The sequence below is a fragment of the Pseudorca crassidens genome, chromosome 6, assembly GCF_039906515.1.
Source record: "Pseudorca crassidens isolate mPseCra1 chromosome 6, mPseCra1.hap1, whole genome shotgun sequence".
Taxonomy (NCBI): Eukaryota; Metazoa; Chordata; class Mammalia; order Artiodactyla; family Delphinidae; genus Pseudorca; species Pseudorca crassidens.
In genome coordinates, this window is record NC_090301.1 from 52437435 (window position 1) to 52462658 (window position 25224).

Here is a 25224-nt window from a genome sequence, read left to right on the forward strand (position 1 = left end):
GTTGACACACACCTCCCTTACCTTTTCTTTCTGCTATGAACTCTTATATATTCTACTCCAGGAAATCTACCCATAGTCTAGTTAATAAAAAATTACATTAACATAGGTTAAAGTTCTTCTAGGTTCCCCACTGTACCGCAGGGAGTAACATCTAGAAACTGTTTTACAGATTCCCTTACCAGCAGGATTCTAGTTAGAAACTATCAATGAAAGGCACTTGCATTAGATTTGTAAGGAGATGAAAAGCCATTAATGCTTTAGCTTTAGACAGACCTTAGGTAGATGGTAGAGGTAAAGTTTTACCTTTGGCATTTTGATATCCTCCTGAGTGTCAGCCCCTTCGATGCTGCAGGTATCGAAGATCTTTGGTGTTGACTTATTTACAATTTTGCATATTCAGATTTCTCAAAAGAGGCCTTCCTGGCCTTCACTCCTACCTTGTCACGGTTGTATGAATCTTTATCTCTGTGTTTGATCCACAAAGCAGCAATTTCATATGGCTCAACCTAAAAACAATATAAAATTTGAAACTAATTTTAGTAAAAATGTAAAAACACTATCAATCACCCAAATGGGTCACATTCCCATTTTAAACAAAAAATGGGCCGGGAAAGTATGTGCCTTTTCCACATGGAGAAGTATGTCTATGAAAGGTATAATTCCAACATTCTACACATATCCCCTGTTAATGCAGAAGCACTTCTCCTTATTTGGCTTCCCCAGCTCTTGATGAGCTTGGATCATTCATCCCCTACTTTCATGTTCAGTCTCACCTGGATTCTAGAATAGCCCAGGCTTGACAAAAGATGTGTTTCTGTTACTTTCCAGTCACACACAGGTACCCCTCTGCACAGATCCCACTCTGCACTTCACATTCTGAGCCAGGGACTAGTGTCCCACTTTTTTCTTTAGTGCCTTCTCTAATAAATCTGGAACCCTGTCACTTATTGAGCATCACATGGTTTCTGGGTCTGTCTACAAGTAGCGGGACCTCAGCAACCGTCATTTTGCTCTGCTTGTCTATCAGGACATGGGTTTTTTTCTGGTTTTTGTTTTGTTTTTTCCTTTTGAATCCCATGGTGTTGATGGATGTATTGAATAGTGACTAAATATTGCTATACTATTGTGCACAGTGCCTAGCATACTTCATTCATATTAAATGAAAGAATAAATGAAAAAAAAAAAAAAGGTTGTTTGGAGCAGACCCAGGTTAATGGGAACCCAGAGTAGGAACTTGAAATAGCTAGAAAGAGCCCTTTATACAAATTTACCTAAGGGATTCAGGTCATGCAGGCACTTGGTTGAGGTTAAACGCAAATCTTTGCCTGCTTGGTCAAAACTGACTCAAGAGAAAGGCTAATTTTTTCCATGAAACAATACGGTCTTAGGCAGATAATCTGAAGTAGACAGGTATGATCGTGGTCCACATGACTGAAGCTGTCTCAGCATTCTCTAGTTCCCTTTGAAGCTTGCAGGAAAGAGGAAAGAAATGGGAGGCAACCAGCTTATTCTTTTGGACAACTTGACCCAGAAGTTGCATATATATCACTTCTGCTCATCTCCCAATGCCCAACACCATACAGCCATACTCATCCTCAAGGGAGTAATTTCTAGTGGTAATACCATGTGCTAAGCTAAAACTCAGGAGTTTTATTACAAAGATGAAGAAAGATAAATGGTTACTGGAGGACAATTAGTAGAGTCTGGACACACATGGAATTTGAATTAAGCCCTAGGTGAAACCAAAGGCTCACTTGTTTGTTCCACTGTGCTTTGCTATTTCTCCATCTTCTAGGTTATAAGAGATATAAAAAAATTATTTTTTAATTTTTTTGCGGTACACGGGTCTCTCACCGCTGTGGCCTATCCCATTGTGGAGCACAGACTCCGGACGCGCAGGCTGAGTGGCCACGGCTCACGGGCCCAGCCACTCCACGGCATGTGGGATCCTCCCGGACCGGGCCACGAACCCGTGTCCCCCGCATCGGCAAGCGGACTCCCAACCACTGCGTCACCAGGGAAGCCCGAGATATAAAAATTTTAAGCAGAGATGGATTATGATCAGATTTGCATTTTTGAATAAGCACTTTGGAGAAATTAGAAAAAGGGCACTTTGGAGAAATTAGAAAAAGAAAACAGTTGTAAAAGTTAAAGCAACAAATGATGGTTTAAAGCAGCAGTTCTCAATCTTTTTGGTTTTAGGACCATTTTATACTCTTAAAAATCCTAGAGGACCTCAAAGAACTTATGGTTATATAGGTTCTATCTATTGATCTTTACCATATTAGAAACAAAAAGTGAGGAAATTTTAAAGTACAGGAGCAAACACATATTTTAGTCATCAAAGATGTCATTACATGTCATGTAGCTTCCAGAAAATTCTGCTAAATATTTGGGAAACAGTGAGACAGGTAAATGATATCTTAATATTATAATGAAATTATTTTGACTGCATGGACCCCTTGAAAGAGTCTTGGGGACTCTCAAGGATCCCTGGATTATACTTTGAGAGCCACTGCCTTAAACTAAGGTCATGTTAGCAGAGATGTTAAGGAGGAATAACTTTAAAGACCTTAAAGGAGTAGAAGTGACAGGATTTAGTGACCTCCTTTAATAAGATATAATTTACAAACAGAGTCTCCCTTCAACATTAGTTGTTATTGTTTTGAAGCTAACCTTTAAAGGAGCACTGTGCTAAGTGCTTTAAAAAGTTAATTTTATTTAATCCTTAACCTAAACTCTATGATATCGTGTCATTACATTTTTTTTACAGTTAATATGTACAATGAATAATGTATAATTGTGGTAGTGAACAGTGTACAGTTTCCTAGCCACCCAGAACCACAGTTCTCTTAAGGCAAGTGAAATTTTGAAGAAAAGCCTCTGGCCAATGTTCTTCAAAAATTACCCTGTGCCTCCAGGGAAGTTTTATTCACAACAAGCCTGTGAGATTCTGATGTCTGTTGCTTCTTCAGAGAATTGATTTCTGTATTTTTCTTGGTTCTGGTTGTGATACTGTTCCTGCCTGGTTATTCACCACTGCTTACCGCTCAACTTTTGTTCCATCTGTTCTCCTGACTCTATCTTTAACCTGGATTCCATTCTTATTACTCAGCTAAACTTAGCTTCTCAGCACCTGTTCCAACTTTCCTCCTCTTTGTAACCACCCCATTCTGGTATGTAAACTGATTTTCCTATATCCCAATGGCAATCTGGACCTACTACTCTCAGATATTCTGGAGTTTGCTCTGGTCGTTATTTGCAAGGGAACACCACAACCATTCTGTGCTCAGTCTTCCTAGAGTTAAAAGCTTTGGTTTTTGGCATCAGTCCTTCTGGGTCTGACTGTCGAGATGCGATACTACAGGAGAAAATGTGGCAAGGCCAAGAGGCATGTGCTCCATAGAAGAAAAAAATTGTTTATTTATTTTTATTTATTTATTTATTTTGCGGTACGCGGGCCTCTCACTGTTATGGTCTCTCCCGTTGCGGAGCATAGGCTCCGGACGCGCAGGCTCAGCGGCCATGGCTCACGGGCCCAGCCGCTCTGTGGCATGTGGGATCTTCCCGGACTGGGGCACGAACCCGTGTCCCCTGCATTGGCACGCGGGCTCTCAACCACTGCGCCACCAGGGAAGCCCAAAATTGTTTACTTTGATCTGTAGGAATAACCAATAGAGTATTTGAGGTTTCTGTTTGCTTGTTTGCAAAGTACATTAACCATAATTATATGCTATAACTGTGAAGTGTATTATGAAGATCAGATTGTGCTGAGTGCTTAAATTGATGGTGCTAGTTGGAAAAAGGGTTCCAAAAGCTGTGTCCTTACATATAAATTTAAGAAAAGCAGCCATATCATTAGATTGCTACAGAAGGGAGGTTATTTAGAATACTTGCTTTTTTTTTTTTTTTTTTGTCAATGGAAAATGTGAAGGGCTCTTAAAAAAAAAAGTAACCAAAATATCATTACCACAAATAAAAAGATGAATAATAGATCAATAAATAAATATTCAGCTAGTATTCACATTTCTCTGGTTATCACCTTATAAGTGACTACATTTTTTTGCTTTACATATTTTGTTTGTTGGAAGCAAGATACAAATAAGTCCATATATTGCAACTGTTTGACATGTTTCTTAAGTCTCTTTAGGTCTATAGCGTTTACCTCTTTTTTTCCTTACATTCTTTGTTCAAAAAAAACAGGAGGTTTCCTTATAGATTTCCCACTTCCTGGGTTGCGCTGGTTGCATTCCTGTGATGCCCCAGGTATTTTGTGTGTATTGATTGTTAGATCAAAATGCAGTATCAGACTACTTTAGAGGTGGTGGTGTGTATGTCCTCACGAGTTATATACTATCTGACTGCAAGTTGTTTTACAATCTTAGCTTTTTTTTTTTTTTTTTTTTTGCTGTACACGGGCCTCTCACCGTTGTGGCCTCTCCCGTTGCGGAGCACAGGCTCCAGACATGCAGGCTCAGCGGCCATGGCTCACGGGCCTAGCTGCTCCCCGGCATGTGGGATCTTGCCGGACCAGCGCAAAAACCCGTGTCCCCTGCATTGGCAGGCGGACTCTCAACCACTGCGCCACCAGGGAAGCCCATAATCTTAGCTATTGATGATCATTTTCCAGATTGATTAATTAGGAATGTAAAAGAGTAATATTCTAGCTCTAAAAGCTTTATTTATTAGTAAGAACACTTCCATAAAGAGAAGTTTTCCAACATAAAGTAACTGCTTACACTGAGGTACAGTTAAAGAAAGGTAGAATAAATGTATGATCCCCTCCTCTCCACCCCCTTTTACCAGTGGGAGACTATTCAAGTTGTCCCCTGAATCCTTTTACTGGACTTAGCAGTCATTGAGAGCTTCTTTACTTGCTGGTATAACAAGAAGTCCAGGCTACCTTGGCGTTTCCTGCCCTGGACCTGGAGGCATCTATTTCTCCAAGGATCCTTGGCTCCTTTTAGAAAGAATTCATAGTAGTGACCACAATGTGGACAATAGGGATGCTCAGAGCTACTGAATTGGTCATTGTCTCTAGGTTTTTTCAGTGTACAGAATTAGGAAGTATGTTTTTCTTTGTTGGTTTTCAAGATATAACATATCAGGAAACTAGAAAAATAAGAGAAATTTAAACCCAAAGTAAGCAAAAGAAAAGAAGTACTAAGAATTAGAGTGGAAATCAACAAAACTGAAAACTAAATCAATAGAGAAAAATCAAGAAAAACAAAATATAGTTCTTTGAAAAAAATTTAAAAATTGATAAATCTCCAGCCAGACTAAGAAAAAAGGGAGAGGACACAAATTACTAATATCAGAAATGAAAGTGTGGACATCACTACAGATCCCATGGATGTTAAGAGGATAATAAGGGAATACTCTGAACAACTCTATGTCCACAAATTTAATAACCTAGGTGAAATGGACCAATTCCTTGAAAGACACCATTTGCCAAAACTCTCAAAAGAAGAAATAGACCATCTGAACAAGCCTATATCTATTAACGAAATAGAATCATTAATTAATAATCTTCCAAAAAAGAAAGCACTAGGCCCAGATGGGTTTCTGTTAAATTTCACCAAACATTTACGGAAGAAATTATGCCAGTTCTCTACAATCTTTTTCAGAAGATAGAAGCAGAAAGAATACTTCCTAATTCATGAGACCAAAATTACCCTGATACCAAAACCAGACAAAGACATTACAATAAAGCAAAATGACAGGCTATCACCTCCTATGAACAGAGATGCTAAAATCCTCAAAGAAATATTAGCAAATGGAATCCCCCAAAGCATAAGAATAATTATACACCATGACCAAGTGGGATTTACCCCAGATGTGCAAGGCTGGTTCAACATTTGAAAATCAACTAATGTAACCCATCACATCAACAGACGAAAAAGAAAAATCACATAATCATACCAATAGATGAAGAAAAAGCACTAGACAAAATCCAATATCCATTAATGATAATTTAGAAATCAAGGAAAACTTTCTCAACTCCAGACTATCTTCAAAAACCCCGTATCTAACATTATACTTAATAATGAGAGACTAGAAGCTATCCCACTAGATTATGTACAAGGCAAGGATGTCCCCTCTCATTACTCCTTCTCAACAATGTATTGGAGGTTCTAGTTAATGTAATAAGTAAGAAAAGGTATACAGATTGGGAAGGAAGACATATAACTTGTCATTGTTCACTGATGACATAATCATTTATGTAGAAAATCTGAAAGAATCAACGAAAAACTTCTAGAACTAATAAGCAAATAGAGCAAGATTGCAGGATAAAAGGTTAATATAGGGCTTCCCTGGTGGTGCAGTGGTTGAGAGTCCGCCTGCCGATGCAGGGGACACGGGTTCGTGCCCCGGTCCGGGAAGATCCCACATGCCGTGGAGTGGCTAGGCCCGTGAGCCACGGCCGCTGAGCCTGCGCGTCCGGAGCCTGTGCTCCGCAATGGGAGAGACCACAACAGTGAGAGGCCCACATACCGCAAAAAAAAAAGGTTAATATAAAAATATCAACCACTTTCTTATATACCAGCAATGAACAAGTGGAATTGGAAATAAAAAACACAATGCCATTTACATTAGCACCCAAGAAGAGTAAATACTTTGGTATATATCTAACAAAATATGTATAAGATCTATTTGAGGAAAACCACAAAACTGATAAGTGAAATCAAAGAACCAGAAAAATGGAGAAATATTACATGTCCATGGATAGGAAAATTCAATACTGACAAGATGTCAGTTCTTCCCAACTTGATGTATAGATTCAGCACAATTCAAATCAAAATCTCAGTAAGTTAATTTGTAGGTGTCAACATATTGATCCTAAAGTTTGTATGGAGATGTGAAAGACCCAGAATAGCCAGCACAATATTGAAAGAGAAGAACAAAGTTGGGGGGATGGATAATACCCACTTTCAAGACTTACTATAAATCTATAGTAATCATGAAAGTGTGGCAAAAGAATAGATAAACAGATCAATGGAATAGAATAGAGAGCCCAGAAATAGACTCACATAAATATGGTCGACTGATCTTGGACAAAGGAGCAAAGGCAATACAATGGAGTATAGATAGTTTTTCAGTAAATGGTTCTGGCACAACTTTAAAGGCACAATCCATGAAATAAATAATTGATAAGCTAGACTTCACAAAACTATTTGCTCTGCAAAAGACAATATCAAGAGAATGAGAAAACAAACCACAGATTGGCAGATAATATTTACAAAAGGTACATCTGAATAAAGGACTATTATTCAAAATATGCAAAGAACTCTTGAGACTCAAAAAAAAAAAGACCTGATTAAAAAATGGACCAGAGACCTTAACAGACACCTAACCGAAGAAATACAGATGGAAACAGCATCTACACACCTATTAAAATGGCCAAAATCTGGAATACTGACAACACCAAATGCTGGCAAGGATGTGGAGCCACAGGAACTCTCATTCACTGCTGGTAGGAATAGAGGATGGTACAGCCACTGTGGAAGACAGTTTGACAGTTTCTTACAAAACTAAATATACCCTTATTATATGATCCAGCAATGGGTACTCCCTGTATTTACCCAAAGAAGCTGAAAACCTATGTCCACATAAAAACCTGCACACAGACATTTATAGCTCTTTATTTATAATTGCCAAAACTTGGAAGCAATCAAGATGCCCTTCAGTAGGTTGATGGTAAATAAACAGTGGTACATCCAAACAACAGAAAATTATTCAGTGCTTAAAAGAAATGAGCTAACAAGACACTAAAAGACATGAAGCAATGTTAAATACATATTACTATGTGAAATAAGCCAATATGAGAAGGCTACATAACATATAATTCCAGCTATTTGACATTCTGGAAATAGCAAAGCTATGGAGACAGTAAAAAGATCAGTGGTTGCCAGGTGTGGGGTTGGGAGGGATGTATAGGTAGAGAACAGAGAATTTTTAGAGCAGTGAAAATACTCTATATGATATTATAATGACAAAAACATGTCATTGTACAATACATGTGTCTCAACTCACAGAATGGATAACACCAAGAGTGAACCCTAGTATAAACTATGGGTTTGGGTGATTACGATTTGTCAATGCGGGTTCATCAATTATAGCCAACATTCACTCTGGTGAGTGATGTTGATAATAGTGGACGGTGTGCATGTGTGGAGGCAGGGAGTATATGGGAAATCTCTGTATTTTCCTCTCAATTTTGCTATGAACCTAGAGTTGCTCTAAAAAAAATAAAGTCCTTTAAATATATATACATATATACACATACATATATATATACATATATATACACATACACATTATATACATATATACATATATATAACATATATCCTGAGTTCACACTGGAGCTTTTTATTCAAACTGAGAGCTATTAAATATTTACTGAAGCTTACAGCTCTATCATCTTTTCTCTCGTGCTGAAAATCCTGGTGCTTAACGACATAAGCGCAATTATTCATTTGCTTTATTCTGTACTACATACAAAGCTATCTTAGAATAATACCAATAGTATCAACAATACAACAATGTAATTTGTGAAAAGTTTGGCATGTTTGCGATTCTTCTTCTTTCTTGTCCCACTAAGAAACTATTCTTGCATTTTTATGTCATTCTAAATTGTTTCTGTATAGTTATGCTACCTAATAAACATACCTTTAGCTTTATTGATTTCATTTAACGTTTAATATAAAATATTAATATGCTTTCAATGTTAAATTGACAACATAAACTGTGTTTAAGTAATCAAACATCTATCTCTGCTCTTCCCACACTTATTTCTTCATTCTCAGTGGTCCATTCTACCTTTTCTCCCCTTCCATCCCCCTATATGACCATAACATTTTGGTCTAAATTGAGACACTTTTAAGAGTGAAAAGGAATTGTATTAATAACTACACCTTGGATACAAGTATAAATTGGGACTATTTAGGGCAAATTTACAGTACTAAGGATCAACACTTTTTTACTATGATAGTTTACGCCTACCTGTATAGTCAGAATAAAGGTAACTTTAGAACAATAGACAGGCTTTTCCAACTGCAGACTCAAGGTTGCAAGTTTATAGACATATAGGCTCTCAAATCTCTAGAGGAAGATGTAGAAAAATAAAAACTTACTGAAGTAAAGCAATGTGCATCCTACATTATTATGGCAACAAATCGATAATGGTATTACAATAAAATCTGGTGTAATCACATTTTCCTTCTTTGGTATTGCAGCATTAATCTCTGTCTCATGGGGGATGGGATGAATCACAGGATATATAACGGGATGCAGAATATTCTGTCTGTTATAGTCAAGACAGTGGGACTGGTAATTACTGAAAGTTTTCATTACTTAACAATTGTCTGTTGCTTTTCTCAGCCCCTTGAACAGCTTAAGTATTCACACCTCAGAGCCCCCAAACCCACACCCGTGCTGCTGATATCATACATTCCAAAAATTTTCCTTCGTCCTTTCCTTGTGCCTTGCTACCGGCTGAAAGGCTTGGCGCATCCAGGCATGGCTTTGACGTTGAAATATCGAACCAACAAAACCTGGTACCACCCAAGGGCCAGACTGAGGGATCAAAAGTGGGCTGGAAGCGACTCTCTTGTCACCTCAGTAAAAGTGTGGGAGAAGAGAAGCACATACAGCGGGTTTCCCTAGATTTATTTCTTCTATAATCAAGAAAGAATCCATTAATTTACAGAGGAATAAAAGGCAAATGGCTTTTTTCAAAATATCAAATCTAGCTAAAATTTTATTTTAATACCTCCTAACTGCCTTGGGGTAAGTTCAGTAGCTCTTGTTATGCTGTTAAACTTATTATTCTCTATATAGTCTATAAGATGGATTTCCAATTTTCTCTTTTAAAACTGTTGATTGTAATTTGCAGAAATAATGGCTCTAAATATGCAAAGATCTTTATGAATAAACACTTCACCAGCAAGAAACGTCTCTAAAAGGTACATATAATGTTTTGTCACTGCATGCCTATTTATTTTTATTATGAGTATATCATGGCCTTGTGTTCAAAAACACATATTGCGAAAATGAGATTGTATAACCATACAAGTAAACTCTCACATTATAATCAGCACAAACATTCACTAAGGCGAAACACGCAAAGAATTTTTCAAATGAATATTCCAGCTGAGAACTGGAGCTCGAGAACTAGATATACTGCTAAGCATTCAAGCAGTAGTCAGTCTTATCAACCAGTTGTTTTGTGATTCTAGGAAAGAATAAGGAATATCTATAATATCTGGAGAGAACCCAAATCGCCAAATGATACTAAATAACCACATAAACAACACCTGATTTCTAGAAGCAATGGAAAGAAACCCAGGCGAGCAGTTAGTTTAACATCCATTTTAAGCCTTCTGTAAACAATTTCCGTAATCTTTCCCGAACCTGCTTCTGCAGCATTCATTAGTATTCTTTTGCTGTCAGGCATCTGGTGCCTCTGTGATAGATATTAAATACCTTAAGGGAGACAGATCTCACTAGTATGCAGCAAGCAGATGCAGTGGCTCACATAAGCCAAAGCCCTGTTGAGAAACCTGCAGGCAAAGCCTCAAGAATGATGGGTCATAGCTGCTGTCTGAGGATAGACTCTTGGTGAAAGTAAGGCGCAATGTTAGCCTTGTATCCCCACTCAAACACAGGGGCCACACAATCCTTAAGATGACGAGGCTGGATTCCCAAGTACTTACCCTAACTCCAAATGGGAGTCTGAAATTGTCAATGCCTTGCACATTTCAGATGCTTAGGCTACACAATATGGAGGTAAGCATATTGGGTGGGTAAGTGCACATGATACTCGTATGAGGAAACAGTATTCATCTATCCACTTAACACACTGATTTGTTATTTATTTATTGAGCATCCTACGTGCCACTGTCTCATTCCCAAATTACCATACATTCAATCCCTCTTCTGAATCTTCTGGTTTCTAAACTTTGCGGAGGGGAACTACAACTTCAGTGGTGTTCAATTCCTTGTCATCAGATGTAAGTCTAGAAAAAAACTGTACTTTATAAACCTAGGAAAGCTTTGGAAATTCTTAGATAAAGAATCTTCATTTCTGACTTGTTGGGAAAAAATGTTAGCAGTTTATCTGAAGATGGAAAAGGTCCTGTCACATTTCTATTAATTTATTGTAGGGTGTTCTTGGTGAGATGCACAGTTTTGTGTGTGTGTTTGCTATCTAGAGTCCCTACTCTGAGCTATTTACACGTAAAAAGTTAACATTCAGGATAGTGATAAAGTATCAAAGCAATTGTCCTGCTTGAGATATAACTTGGCACCCTTGGAATAATCAACTCTTTATAAAGTATGCTAATAAAGCTATATACTTTGTACTTTAATAAAGCATACATTGGATAATAACAATTCATATATTATATTGCACACAATAAATTGTATATTACATAAAGCAACTGAAAAGCTTTAGCTTACATATGAGGATGTTTCCTTAGTGAATGGGTAAGAATAACCATCGTTTTGAGACAATTGCATCTCAATCAGCTGTAAGGTATCATAAGTAATTAATTACTGATAGTAGACAAAATACCAAAATATGTGGAAGACTTGCCTTTATAGTAAATTACAGTTGATTCAAGGTTATCTCCACATTAACATTCTCAAATTTGTCTGGCATATGCTTTCTTGAGTGTGAGAGAAAGGGGTTAAAGGAACCGGACAGAGAATGTGACACGCATGTGACTTTCATTCTCATTTGTGTCATGAAGTAAAGGCTTGAGAATTGCTTGTTTAAGCAAAATGAGAAATAGTCTAATATAATTAGGGTAGCCATGTAATTTATCAAACAAACTGGGACACTTCTGAGAATAAAAGGGGGAGCTATTTTTAATTATACTTGGTCATAAATGGCTAAGTACTCGAGCTGCAAAGTTAGAGAAAACAAGATTCAATCCCAGTTCTTCCACATATTAGCTATATGATATTGGAAAAGTTATTCTCTCAGCCTGTTTTCTATCAATAAAATGGGCTTACTAATTGCTACCTCATGAAGGCACTTTGTCAGTGAGATTCCAGGGAGGAGACAGAAACCTCATAATTATTTGAATAAGAATTATTAGCCTTAACAGGGGGTTGGAGGTAACAGAGGACTGATTACCTGAGGGCTAGCAAGAAGTAAAGAGAACTCCACAGAATGCAGCAATAGCAGTTCCTAAGGAGCAGTTACTACCTGAAGGCTGAGATACAGCACCCAGGGCAGAACAATGGAATGTGCTGGCCGCAAAGTGGCCTGAGAAGATACCACGGGAAGTAATCTCTAGGGAGATGCTTCTACCATGGCGCTTGGCTGTGAAGACGACTTAGGGGGCCTTGCGGGAAGATTCTGGCCACTGGTTCTGCGAGCTGCTGCATGCGGCAGGAGCCAGGAGAAAGTATGCTCACTGCAGGAGCATGGCAAGGGGAGCACACCAGACGCAGGAAGAGAAACAGCCCTTCTTCCCTCAGTGCCCCCCAGCACCCTTTACGGATGATGCTTAACCTTGTGCCACTTTGCAAAGGAAAAATATTTAAAGGGTTCAGCTCTATTTTTTCAGAACAGGGAATGAAGGGTAGATTTGGAGTCGAGAGGCAATGAATTGATAAAAAACACAATCACACAGAGTCACATGAATTACTGTAATGAACAGGCTTAATATGTTAACATTGAACATGTTTAGCATAGTGCCTGGAACATGGTAAGTGATTAATATATGTTATACAATTATTATATTTTTTATATATCACACATTCTAGTTTTATTATATTTATTTGTATAGAGATGTGAAGCAATGAATAATGTACAGAAAGATGAGAAACTATCTTCCATTCTCTGTAGAACTAAAAAAAAAAAAAAGGACGATTACTTCTTATTTGCCTCATATAGGGTAGGTTAGAGAGAATCCTGACCTGGGATTATTTTTTGAAATAGAAGTGTAAGCTCCTAAAATAGCAGCAAGACTATTTTTCTGGGACTCCAGTAAGGGAAATTCCAAGCTTATAATTTTCAATGTTCAAACAAAACATATTTCCCCATTAATAAAGGAACTTTTCCACTGAAGCTCCATCACCTTCCTTTTGTATCAGATGGAACTGTGTTGTCATCTCATTAATCCTCAGTGCTCTTAGGAGGCAAAAGTATAGAATTATCCATTCCATTTTATATTGCCTTTACTTCTCATAATTGGTTTAATATCATGTTGTCAAAACCAAGTCCTTACCTTTTATTTTTCTTATTGCTAGCAACAGACTAGCAATTTTTGATCCTGAATCATATTTTGTTAGTTTGCTACATGGCTTTTTATGCTATTTTATTTCTGCTTTTCATACCTGTCATAGTATGTTTCAGCCTCCCAGATCACCGATTTAAAGGTTAAACATTAGGGTTTTATATTTGTTTCGTATGTCACATCTATACCCGTATTCCTTACTGTTTTCTAAATCCAATCTTCATTTGCTGTAATAGTTGACTCTCACATACGTTTATTTAATGTTTCTCTTCAGAATGTCTTTTATGCAAAGTTACATCTTGACCTCTCATTAAATTAGATTTACAACCTTCCACATTTTTTCCTTTTAATGATTTAAGTTTTACCTGTTTTCTACTACTTTTGAACATATATAATGACTACTTTAGATAACAGTTGTCAATAGCCCATTCTTTTATTCTAGAAAATTTATTTTCTTGGATATAACAGTTATATAATGCAAAGTTTAAGAGCCTCCCTTTGTTATATGTCTTGAACCATGAGGATGATCTTTAGATCTCTTCTCCATCATTAGCTCAATTCTTTTTTATATAAACAGCTATTTTTTTATTTCTGTTTTAGTTATTTCTCTCATGTCAATGAAGAGACTAAAAAATTGAAACTAAAAGTATGGAACTAATATCTTAGGACAGATGAGATATCAACTAAATGTACCTTTTCCTAAATTACACTGTTTCATGGCATTTCTGTCTTGAGTGAAATATCTATTAAATACAATCTTATTGGGAAACAGTTAATTTGAGAAAGAATTTGGTATTTCATATTTCACTTTGTCACGACTCTTTTATTTATTTATTGTTATTCTAAAAATGTTCTGAGGGGAAAGTAACAGTTAACAATAAATATCAAAACCATTTCTAGGTCTGGACATTGGGACTTAGTAGTGCATAATTCAAAACCTTTCTATATAATTTCCACAGTCATTTTTTTTTTTAAAGGAAGATTGTTTTAAACACTCTTCCGAAGTGTAAGGAATCCCTCTCCTTCATCTGGCGTTAGACACAGCAACATTTGAGTATTTACTCTCCCTGAATCAATTATCCTGTTTCCACTTCTTTTGGCTTTTGCTCTTCTCTGAAAAAAACCTTCCACACTCTCTGGCTAATTCCCCAATTCCCAGTTATACTTATGATTTAGTTCAATCCTCCTGTTTCTTTAAAACCTTCTCTGATCTCCTAGTTGACTGTCTTCTAGACTCTCATATAGCTTACTGTTCTTATTGTTGGTTTTAGTTATTTTACAAAAGACATTTTCTGCCTTATATTCTCAGGTGTCATTTCAGGATATAGTGGCCCAAATTAAAATTAGTAAGTCCAGAACACTTATTATTATGGTTCGTGGTTGGTGGTCAATAGTTATGTGTTGATTCATTAAAACAAATGTTTGTTGAATTTGTTTTGGTTTGGGGGAAAGAAGACACTAAACTTAAGCAAGTGTTCCTTGTGGAATTCTCTGCCTAGTAGTGAGAAATATGCAAATATGCATGTGAAATAGCAGAGCCCAGTCTAGACCCAATGTTCTGGAGAAGAGGGCAGTTCTGTGGTACAAATCAGGGAAGGTCTGGTAGATGACCTAACGTTTGAGTTGAATCCTAACATAATGGCACAGGAAATAAATTCTAGGCAGAGGTAAAGGGTGTGAAGATATCTGTTGCCTCAAAGGCCATACCTCATTTGTAACAAAGAATGAATCGTAGAATTGTAAAAGATTTTAGCTTTCATGAGATTGAAACCTAAAGACCAGTGCATTTAGCATGCTTTCCTAGAATTGGGAAGCCACTGTATTCTCATCTGAAACCAGCTTGATCCTAAATGTGTGTAAACCCTGTGAAAATTCTTACAGGTACATGGTATTGTTATAGTAGAAATAAGCTAATGCAGAATAACCTAAAATATCTTTCTCCAGGCAAACACAATAAAATCTTTTCTAAGATTTTGTAAGGCTTAACACTAGAAAGTAAAGTGTATTTTATTTTATTTTATTTATTTTTATTTTTTTTTCTGGTACGCGGGCCTCTCACTGTTGTGGCCTCTCCCCTTGCGGAGCACAGGCTCCGGACGCGCAGGCTCAGAGCCCGTGGCTCACGGGCCCAGCCGCTCCGCGGCATGTGGGATCTTCCTGGACCGGGGCACAAACCCGCGTCCCCTGCATCGGCAGGCGGACTCTCAACCACTGAGTCACCAGGGAAGCCCCGTAAAGTGTATTTTAGTGTCAAAATATTTTCAGAGATCTGTTAAGGCTAAATAAGATCTTAAAGCTTTTAATCTCAAGTTAAATTGGAGTCATGTTTTATTTTTCCTTAATAAACATTAGAGCTCTTGGTACTGTGATATAAGCTCTTAATAAATGCCATGACTGCAAGTGGAAATTTGAGGCATAGTATCCCTAAACAACTTGCCACACAGGCACTCCTGATACAGTATTTGTAAACGCAGCTCTTCATGTAAATGCTAGATTAGACTGAATGATGAATTTAAAACAAGTGGGTGCACTCACTGTGGCCCAAATTAAGCCTGTTCTAAAGTTGCTATAGCAACATTATCTGTACCAAATGTCCTGCTCTAAAAAATAATTGGAAACATTTCCTGTTATTTAGGGAGAAAAATAAAATCACTATTAATTTTTTTATATCCTATTATACACAATGCATTATTCTCATGCTTTTTTTTTAAATCAGCAAAATTCATGAATGGATATATGTAATTTTTATATAATTATAATAGCAAAATCAAAAAGAATAAGAATAAAATTAGTTTGTAGGCTTAATATGATATACTTAGGAGTTAAATAAAATATTTGTATAAGATACTTCTATTCTTTCTTTCTTGACTAACACTTAATATCGGAGGGCTATGAATAGTTCCTTTGGGCTTTGTATAAATGAATTGTTTACTTACTGGATCATGAGCAAATTTCTTAATATTTGGAAAAAGTTAAGGAACAGCTGAAGTTTTCAGGTTATTGATAGGATAGACAATAAATTCAAACGAAAACATAAAAAACACATAACAATTCAAGAAGCAGAGATGTCTGAAATGTTTTATGAGGGTTAACTTAAAGGAACATACATTTAGAATTTGACCACAATAGCTACCTGATACAATGAAACTCTAGGCTCAGGTATATTTCTTTCTGAAAATAATTTTAAATCACATATATTAATAAATTGTCCTCATAAGAAATTATTAAGAAATATTACAACCTTTAGGAAAAGCAAAGACTCACATAAACTGGAAGGAAAATAACCCCTGCAAACAACATACTATTTATTGGCTAATAACCTGTAAGAGTATACTCTATGTAGTTTTGTTTAACATTTCAATACTTTCTTTTTTTTTCTTGAGTTTGGAAAGGCACTTTCCCTCAATGTAATTGTAATTCTAAAGTGCCATTTCATGCTTCATTATCTCTGAGTGGGAGTTATAGTTTGCAGTTGGCCCTCAGCTTCCTTTGTGAATCATGGGTTGTATAGCTAAGTATATTTTCCTAAGCATTTGAGTGAGGTGAGTAATACTCTTTCCTACATATTAATTAGGCTTTCTTACTAGACTTCAAAATGAAAGTGGCATATTCTTGGAAACAAGATGAAAATATATAGGGTACAACATTTTGGAGAATGCTTAAATCAATTTATTTGTAAAATGAAAACATTTTGTTTCTTCAATCCTTGCCCCTACTCTTGCACCTAATTCCTACTGCTCTTTCCACCAGGTATCCGCCATGCTGAATATTACGGCACAGCTTAAAGCAAACATGAATAAAGAGTAAGAGTCCGAATTACTGGGGTTTTGGGTCTACGTGTAAGTGCATTCATCAGCCCTCCAAAGAACTTAAATTTGGCATGGAAACTGGGTAAAACTAGGATTGAATTAAACTTTCCCACCAAAGGGTTATGTTGTGTCTGTTCAATATCAATTCCATTATAATTATAAGTAAGCTTTCCTTGTCCTCCACTTCATAAATCTAGCTTCTTTCTAGTTCTGTGTGTACACCTGGTCTGGAATGTTTTCTTTTAAACTTCTGCCTGTATACAAATCATTCACTTCTCCAAGAAGTCTTCCCTGACTGATGCCAAACCTCATCATCTTTAACTATCTACTGTCACTTGCTTTAGTTGAAATGTTAGTAAAGCAGAGTATTTAAGGGCTTGAGTTCTGGAGCCAAGTTCAACTCAAGTTCAAATCCTGGCACAGGTGCTTAGTAAAACAAATTAATTGAACAAATTAATTATGAGGGCCAGCTGTGGGCCAGATGCTATTATAGGTGCTGAGGTACAGTAGTAAGACAGACAAGAAACCCATTCTTTTCAAGCTCACATTCTAACAGTGGTGGAAGAGAGTGGGACATGGGCGGACAACTAAAAATAGTATAGATTGTGATAAGTTCTGTAAGGAAGTAAGCAAAGTCACATGACACAGAGTTAACTGGGGGCTCCTACTTCAGTTGGGCTAGGGGATGATATTTGAGTTGAGACCTGAAGCTAGAGGAGTCAGCTGTGCAAGATCAGGGGAAAAAAGTGTACACCAGTCAGAAGGAAAAGCAAGTACCGGTGTCCTGAGTAGGAAACAACATTCAGTGACTAGAAAGGGCAGTGTGGCCAGAATACGGGATGGGGGAGTGGGGAGCAGAGGCTATACTTGATAACACTGAAGACTATTAAAGCGGTTTGGGTTTTATTCTAATACTGAGATCAAAACAGATGACTTGATTTAGCTGTCACACAGATTTGCAGAAAATTGAATTGAATGTAAATATTCAAAATTTATGAAATGTTGCATAAAATCCCAGTATATTATGCATGTACTTAGATGCGCTATACATGAATTATTAAAAAACAGTTGTGTTCATTCACAATTTTCTTATCCCCTCTAGTTGAACATGAATATCCTGGGTGATGATTAGAGTAAGAAAAGCAAAGTTTCCTTTGATACCATACTAAGCAGAAGCACCAGGAGAGTAAATTTTTGCCTTTTCCATACCAAAAATCTCCTCTACATGATGGTGTTGACCAGATGATAAACATGAAACATACATTTCTGAGCCTGGAGCACCACGGCGATGTCAGGGTTGGTATTCTAGATTTGGGCATCATCATCATATAGATGCTTGCAAATCAAGGGAATGAAATCATTTAAGGAGACAGTATACACGGAATAGGGCCCCAAAGGGAGCCCTGGGTCATTCCGACATTTAAAAGTAAGTTTAGGGCTTCACTGGTGGTGCAGTGGTTGAGAATCCTCCTGCCAATGCAGGGGACACGGGTTCGAGCCCCGGTCTGGGAAGATCCCACATGCTGCAGAGCAACTAGGCCCGTGAGCCACAACTACTGAGCCTGCGCATCTGGAGCTTGTGCTTCGCAACAAGAGAGGCCGCGATAGTGAGAGGCCCGCGCACCACGATGCAGAGAGGCCCCCACTTGTCGCAACTAGAGACAGCCCTTGCCCAGAAAACGAAGACCCGACACAGCCAAAAATAAATAAATAAAAATTTTTAAAAAAAAGTAAGTTTAGGTAAAGCAACAGATATCATCAAAAGAGACTAATTAGGATCAGCAAGTAGCATAAAAAAATCAGAAGAGAAAAAACTATCTAAAGAAGGAGGACATGATACACTGTGAGATGGAGTATAATGAAAACGGAAGCACTGTTGCTGGATTTGGCAACATGAAGACAGTTGGAGACCTTGACAAGAACCATTTTGACAGAAAGGTGTAGTTAAGTAAGTTAGAGTGGGCAAAGGAACGTGTGAGAAGCGAGGAGGTGGAGATGAGGGATGTAGTCAACTTGGAGAAATTCTTCTGTGAAGTTAGCTGTGAGGCAGCATAGAAAAATAGGTTGGTGGCTAGAAAAAGATAAGGGATTCAAGGATTGTTTAAAAGTTAATCATTAATGGATTCGTTACACATATCTGTTAAAAGTTTTGTATCTGTTTTCTCATCTGCCAAGGATGCAAAAGTAACAATAAAATTTCCAGTGGTTGCTATGAGAATTAAGAGGTTTTGCAGGTGAAGGAGTAGCACCATACTTAGTGCTTAATATATTCTCAGTAAATGGTCACAGTTATTATCACGTAGATTTCCCTTTACTTAGCACATTTACTCAAATCATTTTTCCTTTTCACTCTTCACTGCCCTGTGTTTAAGTAGTTATTTTTATATGATGTGCTATAGAAGTGAAGTTTAAGGAAGAGATTAAACAATAAATTGCTACTAGAATTAAATAATTCAATGATGTGTACTAAACTCTGTTAGGTGCTATGGTTATGTATGTGTATAAATATGACACAGTCCAGTCCTATCCCTTTATTAGCATATCCAGAGTCCCCAAGACTATCCTTACTTCTCACACTAGTGGGAAGTTCAGGGTGCCCAAGACCACTATCAAGTTGGATAATTTACTAGCAGAATTCACTGAACTCAGGTAGCAGTTAAACTCATGATTACAGTTTATTACTGCAATAAAACCAAACGATATAGATTAAAATCAGCAGAGGGAAGAGGTGCGTAGGGCTGAGCCCAGGAGACACCAAGGCGGTGGGACGTCTAGTTGTCTTCCCCCATAGAGTCACGTACCTATTTCTCCGAGCAACAGCACGTAAAAATACATGTGGAATACTGCCAACCAGGGAAGCTCACGTGAGCCTTGGTGTCTGTAGTTTTTACTGAGGTCTGGTCATCACCCATGTAGCTGAACTTAGTCTCCAGTCCCTCCAGAGGTTGAGCTGAAACCATGTGGCCCTAGGCCCTTCACCATACATCACACTATTAGCATAGATTATCAGGTTTAGCCCAAGGTCCCAGGTAAACAAAAACACTTTAATCAAGCAGGATATTCCAAAGGTTTAGAGGTTACCTCCTAGGAGCCAGGGGCAAAGGCCAAACCTCTATTTGGCAAGGTTAATCTCTACTGCACAATTTATAAACTAATTGAGGAGATAATATTATAAAGGCATAACATTTAAATAACCATATTATGATTTAACTCATAGTTCAAGTCAACAAAGAGTGTCATAATGCTAAAACATGTTTACATAATTAATAGTTTGTTCAAATAGTGCTTACTATAGATATTCAGAGAAAATACCTGAAAAATCTGACTTTGAGCTGAGTGACGAGGCGGTTTTATAGAAAAAGTCCTATTTAAACTGGACCTTGAGGGATGACTTGGATGTGAACTGGCTGAAAGAAAGGGGAAGGCACTTCCAAGAGGGTGAACAGAGGAAGGCAAAATGTGGAGGCTGCTTCCTGAGGAGACAGTAAGGATAAGGGAGTAAAGGGAAGTAAGATTGGAAAGGTAGTATACTATTTTTCTAGGGCTACTGTAACAAGTTACCACAAACTAGGTAGCTTAAAACAACAGAAATTTATTCTTTCACAGTTCTAGAAGCCAGAAGTCCAAAGTCAAGGAGTCAACATGGTTAGTTCCTAATGGTAGAGACTACAAGGGAGGATCCACCTCATGTCTCTTCCTAGCTTCAAAGGAGGCCAGCAATTCTTAGTATCCCTTGTCCTGTAGATGCATCACGATATACCTACTTCCATCATCACATGGCTTTCTCCCTTTGTGTGTGCATCTCATCTCTATGCTTCGATTTTCTCTTCTTATAAGGACATTAGTCATTGGATTGGAGCCCACTCTGATATGGTAAGACCTGTGACCTCATTTTAACTAATTAAATCTGTAAGTACCTTACTTCCAAATAAAGTCTCATTCTGAGGTTCTATGCAGACAGGAATTTGGGGGGAAACCATTCTATCCAGGTAGACTGGGGAAAATATTGATTAAGGCAGATTATAGCTTTCAAAAACTGTTACAAAGGCATGAACAATACCTGGATACCTCTCAGACACAATTCACTAAACAAGGTCTTTCACTCCTTTTCAATTGTTTTTTTCGAAACACTAGAATACCTTCTTTCACTGCCAGATACAGTAGCCCTCAAGAGTAGAGTATGCGTAAGTGGAGTAAGGGGGTCCTCCATCTGATTTCAAAGAGACTTAAAGAACAATTTGGTTAAAGCAAGGACAGTTAAAATTCACGGGGCAGAGTCCTTGGCTAGGAAGCTTTGGTGCCAAATCTTCAGAAGAAGGAGAACAGGGGTGAGGTGGAAAGGGCATGTGAGAAGACTTCTGTGTCTATTCTATCTGAATGTCTTATTTTATTTTATTTTCCTTCTACTGTCATTGATAAAAAGCGTTTTTCTCAAAGTTTACTCTACTGAACTACTACATCATGAGTATCTGTGGTCTGTGTTGAAAAGGTGAACTCTTGGACTCTCCTTCAGACCTACTGACTCACAGTGTCTGTGGGGGAATCCTGGGAATCTGATTTTGGACAATTTCTCCAAATGATTCTTAAACATAGTAACATTTAAGAACCAATACATTAGAGTTTGGTTTGGACTTAAGGTGCATATATATTTTTAGGAAGATTAAAGGGACATTATGCCACAGGTCAGTTTTATTAGAAGAATGAAGATTATGATTTTGGAGTGTGTGACTACCTGAGCCCCAAATTATTGGGGTCCAAGACAAGTCCTGGCAGGATCCCATGTGAGGCAGAATGTGGGCATAGAGTCTCTAGGTGTCTGGACAGAGGAGAACTAGGATGTGGTTGAGGCAATGAGAAAAAAAGAACTAGCAATGTCAAAAGAAATCTCTGCCTAAACAACAACTTTATATAAAGGTAGGTTTGTGCCTAAGAAGGAATCACTTGTCCTCTTCTCTCTCCTTCCAGCTTCTAGCATTTGCACACTGGATATTAATGACTAGGCTTCTGTAGGCTAGTAATCTTGCCTTTTAGAGGAATTCGGAAAATGTATATATGTACGTTTTATGTTGGCTACATACTCCTCAAAATCTGAGATTGAGCTGTGAAGAAAGAGCATAGCATTCACGTTGTTTGTACCATCCTATAATACCTTTGCTAAAATCTTGGAACTAAGTTTTAGTCATTTTGAGAATGTGCAAATTACACCTAGCTACTCAACATTTTAAAATAATGGAAACATTTTTTGAATCAATATTTGAAATCCATTATTTGAAAAAGAGTTAATGTTGCTTTCAAGTACTTGGTGACAGTGGCTTCTATAGGTTGGAAAGAGAATTATTGTCATTTTCAGAGTATTGATGGCCAATGGAGAGAAGGAATAGAGTATCTGAACTTTAGGAAGTTTTAGAAAAACCCAAAGAATGCTCTTCTTGAGTCTCAGAAAGAATAATGATAACTGACTTGGAAAGATAAAATGGATTGCATTAGATAATATATTCAGTTTCATAATATTGTTAGATAATTGATCAAGTTCTGGAACTGCAGTGAATTTTTTTCCTATTCAGTTGAATTTTTATGCCATTCTACTAAAGGAATTGAATGCAAAACAAATAAGAAAGGCAACTTTACAAAGTCCTATCTTCATCATAAATTTATTACATTTACCTAATAAGAACCTCCTCTAACTCAACTGAGGATTTCAAAAGATTTTTTCTTCTCAGGGAAAAGAAAAGAGAAAAACTTGATATGTATGCAAAACCATGGTGTTTTCTTTATTAGAGAACATATTTACATTAGCATTTGACTAGTTTCAACTTCTAATTTCTACCATAGACTAAAAAAAGGTAAGCTAAGACTGTATTTAAAAGATGGTATGTTTATTATTGTCATAATCAATACGTCTCCAGTACTGTAAAACTCATCAGTAAAACTGTCAGTGTTCCTTCTTCACATTTGATGATTCCTTTCCATTCTGCTTTTGAGCATTAATATGCCAAGAAAACTGAAGTTTTTACTAATAAAGTCTACTCAAGTAGAGTTAGCACCAGATTAATAGTTTACATCCATGATGAGGGCTTCACTTTCACAGGGAAGTAACACATGCAGAAAAGCCCACAGGTTGTGGAGTCACTAGGATGAGGTGTGGGTTCAAATTCTGGCTCCCCTACTTGCCTGGGGGAGTGACCCTGGGCAAATAACTTCTCCAAGCTTCAGAGTCCTCATCTACATAATGTAGCATTGTTGTTAAAACTTAGCAAGGTAGTTCAACATCTGCAAATCAATCAATGTGATATACTTACCACACTAATGTGATAAAGGACAAAAATCATATGATCATCTCAATAGATGCAGAAAAGGCATTTGACAAAATTCAATATCTATTTATGATAAAAACTCTCAACAAAGTGGGTATGGAGGGAACATACCTCAACATAATAAAGGCCATATATAACAAGCTCACAGCTAACATCATACTCAATGGTTATAAGATCAGGAACAAGACAAGAATGCCCACTCTCACCACTTTTATTCAACATAGTATTGGAAGTCCAGGACACAGTAATCAGGCAAGAAAAATAAATAAAAGGAGTCCAAAACAGAAAGGAAGAAGACTGTCACTATTTGCAGGTGACATGATATTATATATACAAAACCCTAAAGATGCCACCAAAAAACTATTAGAACTAATCAATGAAATCAGTAAAGTTGCAGTATACAAAGCCAATATACAAAAATCTGTTGCATTTCTGTACACTAAAAATGAACTATCAGAAAGAGAAATTAAGAAAATAATCCTATTTACAACTGTATAACAAAGGCATAAAATACCTAGGAATAAATTTAATCAAGGAGGTAAAAGACCTATACACTGAAAACTATAAGACACTGATGAAAGAAACTGAAGAAAACACAAATAAATGGAAAGATATTTCATGCTCGCAGATGAGAAGAATATTGTTAAAATGTCCATACTACCCAAAGCAATCTACAGATTCAGTGCAATCCCTATCAAAATTACAAAGGTACTTTTCACAGAAACAGAACAAACAATCCTAAAATTTGTATGGAACCACAAAATACCTCAGATAGCCAAAGCAATCTTGAGAAAGAAGAACAATGCTGGAAGCATCATGCTCCCTTATTTCAAACTATGGTACAAAGCTATAGTAATTAAAACAGCATGGTATTGGCATAAAAACAGACATAGATGAATGGAAAAGAATAGAAAACCCAGGGAAAAAACCTCACACATATATGGTCAATTTATGACAAAGGAGCCAAGAATATACAATGGGGGAAGGGACAGTCTGTTCAATAAACAGTGTTGGGAAAACTGGATATCCATATGCAAAAGAATGAAACTGAACCACTATCTTACAGCATACACAAAAATTAACTCAAAATGGATTAAAGAGTTAAAATAACACCTGAAACCATAAAACTCCTAAGAGAAAACATAGGTGGTAAACTCATTGATATTGGTATTGGTAATGATTTTTTTGATTTGACACCAAAAGCAAAAATAAACAAGTGGGATTACATGAAACTAAACAGCTTCTGCACAGCAAAGGAAACCTCAACACAGTGAGAAGGTAACCTACAGAAATAGCTGCAAAAAATATTTGCAAATCATGTATCTGAGGAAGATATCTGCAAATCATATATCTGATGAGGGGTTAATATCCAAAATATATAAAGAATTCACATAACTCAGTAGCAGAAAGCAAACAATCCCCTAAGAAATGGGCAGAGGATCTGAATAGAATTTTTTCAAAGAAGATATTCAAATGGCCAACAGGTACTGAAAAGGTACTCAACATCACTAATCATCAAGGAAGTGCAAATCAAAACCACAATGAGATATCACCTCATACCTGTCAGAATGGCTATTATCAAAAAGACAAGAGATGACAAGTGTTGGCGAGGATGTGGAGAAAAGGGAACATTTGGGCACCGTTAGTGGGAATGTTAATTGGTGCAGCCACTATGGAAAACAGTATGGAGGGTTCCTCAAAACATTAAAAATTGACTACCATATGATCCAGCAATTCCATCTCTGGGTATTTGTCTGAAAAACATGAAAACACTAACTGGAAAAGATTTATGTGGTCCCATGTTCATTGCAGCATTAATTACAATAGCCAAGATATGGAAACAACCTA

At 37.1% G+C, this 25224-nt stretch overlaps 1 long non-coding RNA gene across 1 annotated transcript in view; it reads right to left on the minus strand.

The window, feature by feature from the left end:
* The window catches only part of LOC137226455 (uncharacterized), an 854565-nt gene that overhangs the window by 191306 nt on the left and 638035 nt on the right, over positions 1-25224 (minus strand). The window contains exon 6 of the long non-coding RNA XR_010944357.1: positions 438-506. This is a non-coding gene — a long non-coding RNA (uncharacterized lncRNA). The remainder of the gene's footprint in view (positions 1-437; positions 507-25224) is intronic.